Consider the following 5385-nt stretch of genomic DNA (forward strand, 5'->3'; position numbering starts at 1 on the left):
GGCATTGAAACTTAAATTTTAATGGCATCGAAGACTCCTCAATACCATCGATTTTATATCCAAAATTGTCCAGTAAGGTTTTTAAATTTTTTTCCTGATTCTCTCGATGGCATCGAAGACACTTCGATAATATCAAAGGGTGATGTTCGATGCAATCGAATGTCTGGTCGATGCAATCGAAATGGGTCCGGATTGTCCAACAAGCAAACATCATTTTTGTCTGAAAAATTCGATGGCATCGAGAGTCCTTCAATGACATAGAAAACCCTTTGATGGCATCAACAAGACCGTTTTCTGCCTTTTTTACCATTGGAGTTCGAACTGTTTATAAAGGGCATTCGGTTCTTGGGCTTTTTGATGGGTTTTTGGAGCAATCAGAGGTAAGGTGATCCCATAGGCAAATCCTTCACCCTATACCTCTATTCATATGAGTTTCAAGCAATCTCCCTTGAGAATTCAACTCTAACGAGAATTCTAACCTCACCATTGGAGATGTGCTTGAACTCCTCCATTTCTCAAAGATTGGACTAAAGAAATCTTGGTATATCATTGTCCAAGTCTTCTAGTAGACCCATCTAGTTAAATCCCGTAGGATAAACAACTACCCATTAGTTGTACGAGATTTAACCTACTCCTATCACCTTAGGCATCTCAAAGGAGCATCACAAGCAAGGTGATGATTATGAAGCTGAAGCCTCGGCAAAGTTGTGGCAATATGATCAAGGATGCATCGAAGAGCTGATTGAAGTACGAGAGAGTAGAGATCAAGCAACCCAAGAAGAGCATCAAAAGGGACTCAATTCGACAAGTAAGTGTCATGTGTAAGAGTCTTTGTTTGCACTCCTTCCTTATATAGGTTGGAGTGCAAGAGTTTGTGTCCCAAACTCACCCTAGGTTCTTGTGTATGACCTTGGCCTGTGTGACCTAAATCCGTGATTCTTGCATAAGATCTAAGTTGTTGGTTAGTCGAAGGAAAAACCGACTTAAGTCCTTTTGTAGGCCTCCAGCGAGAGAATGCATGTCGGGTCCTTGTGTAGGACTTAAATCCTAGGTTCTTATGTAGGACCTTAGCATGTGTGGCCTAAACCCTATCTCTTATATAGAGCCTAAATGTCTAGGTTCTTATATAGGACATTTGCTCTTGCGTAGGACATAAATAGTTGGGTACTTAGGTAGGACCATTGTCCTTGTGTAGGACATAAACCTACTTGTGTAAGTATGTAAAGGTTAGAGGTGAACCTGATTTAAAACTTCCGATAGTGAAATCTGGTACACTCATGGATTAAGTGTTTCCGCCGAGAGTGAAGTAGGCACGTAGTCAAATTAGTATACATGCTTGTGTTTAGGATCATGATTTGTGCATCTGTTTAATTATGTTTGGATGTTGAATGTTTAATTATATGCTTGTATGATTAGATGAATGCTAGGATTAATAGGTAACATATCTCTCACACATATGTACACTATCATATAGGCTAGTTGCTTTATTTGCATATCCTTTATAGCCCATGTAATTGGACCCTCTATTAGCTTGAAAGCCTTAGAGTTACATTACTTAGTTTAGTTTAATTGAAAATTTAGTTTAAACTAGGCAATTGTACATATTTTTTACTGGTCCTAATCACTCCAGGACTTAGACCACATTCTATAGCTCTGCCATACTTCTGCACTTACACGTATCGCGACCAATCCAGCGCAATTTCATACGTGACCTTATAAATAATTTAGATGACAAATAAGCATCATGGTGAGCCTAGAAAGTTTTCAGTGATAGAAATTAAATCCCAACTGTTTCTTGTGGTGTGGTCCACATGAGCCTTCAAACTACCTCCTTTTTGGGCTCATAGCCTAAAATGATCTATCAAAATGGATTAATAATGTGGATAAAACATATACATCACATGTGCACCATAGATTAACTGATAGGACCATTTGTCTCTAGGTAAGTCTTGGTAGAGGTAATACCCAATCCATGGCCCTAATGCTACGCTATTAGCCATCCCTTGTTACAAGTACGACAAGTAAGGCATCCAATGGTTTTTTCTACTATTCTCTGAGGGGGATGGAAGTCAGAGCTATTGGCGGTAATCTATATGGACATGGTTTAAGAAGCGATTGTGTGGTGGTGACATCACCAAGTTATGTGGGCCCCACCATGATTTATGTGTTATATCCACACTGTCCATCCATTTTGCGATATCATTTTAGGGGGGCTCAAAATGAGGCACATTCCAAGCTCAAGTGGACCACAACACGTAAAGTCTTGGGAGCAGATAATGACAACCACCTTTGAAACTTTATTAGGGCCCACCAAGATGTTTATTTGCCATCCAACCTGTTCATAAGATCACATAGACCTAAATGGAGGGAAAATAAAAATATCAACTTGATTCAAAACTTCTACGGCCTTAAGAAGTTTTCAAGTTAAATCCAAAGCTCAAGTGGACCACACCACAGAAAGTCTTGGGTGGTGTGTGGCCCATAGCAGTGTATTTGTTTTATACCCATGATGTCCATCTGTTTTTCTGGCTTATTTCAAGGCATGAACTAAAAAATGAAGCAGATCTAAAACTCGAATGGACCACAACAAAAGAAAAAAGTGAGGATAATGGTATCCACCACTGAAACCTTCTTATGGCCCACTGCAATGTTTATTTGTCATATAACGGAAAACACAACATCAACTTGATCTAAAACTTTTGTGGCCACCATGTGGTGTGGTCCAATTGAGCTTTGGATCTGCTTTATTTTTGGGTTAACACCCTAAAATGAGTTGGCAAAATGGAAGCGTGTGGATATTAAAAAAAAAAATACATAACGATGGGGCCCATAGTGCGCAACACATCACAACACAATTGGTGGTGGTGTGGACAGCACTACCTGATCTTGGTCTTTCTTCAGCATTGTCATGCCCTGCAATTCAGATAAAAAGTGTACACCCAGTCCATGACTCGTACACCAAGTGTACATAAAATGTCCAATTATACATTGCTAAAAGGCGTAGTTTAAATGCATTCTAAGTTGGCTTTAGTATTCAACATTCATCCATCTACACATGTCATACAATCTCACAAATTTTTATCACCACATTCCCAAAATTGCATTATTTAATCTAAAATCAACTAAGTTCACCCATTTGAGACTTTATTCAATCATAATATCAATATTATCCCATAAAATAATAAAGAAACATGTAACATAACAGTGTTTAACTATCATATATACAAGGAAGAATCTAATTTCCTAAACAACAATTCATATTAATATTCCATTAATTTAGTGCAGCTAATTCATCTTCCGCCAATATATGCCCATTAATCCTAAGTGTCATCCATCATCTATTCTTCATTCTCTAACACCTGATTTAGATTTCTTATCTCAGTCTCTTATGTACAGTTGTAATTCAAACAATGTTAGTTGGCCAGTCTAGTGAGTGAATCCATCATGGTTCATTGATAGCACAAGTAAGATAGTAAAAGAAACATCCAATATTTATGTGCAGATATAAATATGTATGCAAAGATGTCATGAAATACATGTCAAGTAGGATAATCGTCCACTTGCTTGGGTTGGATAACTGTCAGCTCGCATCTGCATCTGGTAGGCTTCTGCCATCACTACAACAAATTAGACTTTTTACAATGACTTTTTTAGCGACAAGTCTAATTTCATCACAAAAAGTCAATTTTTTATAATAGTGTTCAAAGTTACTACAAAAAATTGATTATTTATGATGGCAATTTAAATCGTCGCTAATAGTCAATTTTTTTACGACGAGCTTCAATTATCGTCGCAAAACTTGTCGTGAAAACTTGTTGCATAAATTTTTCACAACGAGCTTAACCAGTCCTCGCTAATAGCCACTTTTTGTGACAAATTAGGTGTCGTCGAAATAAAATTTTTTTTTTACAATAACACAAAAGTTATTGCAAACAGTAGCTTTTGCGACGACTAGTTAAGCTCGTTGCAAAAATACAATATTAGATTTTTTCCAAAGTTCTTTTTACAACGACTAGTTAAACTCATTACAAAAAATATTGAATTAGACTTTTTTCGACGAATGTAATTTCATTGCGAAAGGTTAGAGTATTTGCAACAACATTGTAAATCATCGCAAATAGTCAACGTTTTTGCGACGAGCTACAATTATCATCGTAACAACTTTTTCAACCAATTTTTCTCGAGAAAATTATATGGTAGGAAAGACATTTTGCCACGTGTTTCAATTGTCATCACTAATGTCCACTTTATGTGACAAATTGAGTGCCGTCGCAAAACATTATTTTTTACAATTATACAAAAGTCGATGCAAATAGTTTATTTACAACAACATTATAAATTATCATAAATAGTCAACGTTTTTGTGACGAGTTGCAATTATTGTTGCAAAAATTTTTCCCACCAATTTTTCTCAAAAAAATTATATGGCGAGAAAGGCGTTTCACCACATATTTCAATTATCATCACTAATGTCCACTTTATACGAAGAATTGAATGTCATTGGAAAATATTATTTTATAACCTATAACTGTAAGTGCTATAGTTTATATCCCTGTCTGTTGTCAAATTTGTGGTGCCAAAAATTACTGTTATATATAACTTGCATAAGTGAAGCTCTCTCAAGGATTAACATTCATAAACAAGTTAAGCTCACAACAAGCAAAGCTCACAAGTACAAGACTCAAGATCTTTGAACTGCTCACAAGACAAGACTGGAATGAAAGAACCGCTCACAAGACAAGACTCAAGTCTTGAATGCGACTCAAGGTGAAACTCAAGCCACTTTCAAGATTGAGTTACGTTCAACTACATCAAGACTTTAAGACTAAGTTCACTTGTTCCTAATGCTTCAATGTCCATACTTCATGATTGAGACCATAGGTTGACCTTAGAAGTAGGTCATTTCGGATACATAAGTCGAATGTTATTTTTCATGTGATTGGTCTGTTCTTCGACTACCAACTATCTTCTTCAACCAATGTAAGTTTGTTACGACACGAGAAGAAACCTTCGTACGGTCAAAGTATACATTCTGTTACGACTAGTCGAAGAGCACTCTATACCCTCATCTATAAATAGTGCACGAATCTCGCGATTTAATTAAAGTATTCAAGCCAATCTTCGTCGAACTTCTAAGAGATAATTCTGTGCTCTATTTTAATTAATTTTGTTTCTGCTATTCCAATCGATTTGATAAGAAAAATTTATTTATTATTCAAAATCAATTAAGGCAAGCCATATTTGGTTTAATTTAAAATCACTTAGAATCGAGTACTGGACATTGAACTTGGAAATTCAATATTGTAAATTCCATTCTATTATTTCAAGAGATCTTGTTATATTTTTAGCCACGTGGTTTAATTGTGTCAATTGTAAGGGTTTTTG

Source organism: Magnolia sinica, chromosome 16 (assembly GCF_029962835.1).
Source record: "Magnolia sinica isolate HGM2019 chromosome 16, MsV1, whole genome shotgun sequence".
Classification (NCBI taxonomy): domain Eukaryota; kingdom Viridiplantae; phylum Streptophyta; class Magnoliopsida; order Magnoliales; family Magnoliaceae; genus Magnolia; species Magnolia sinica.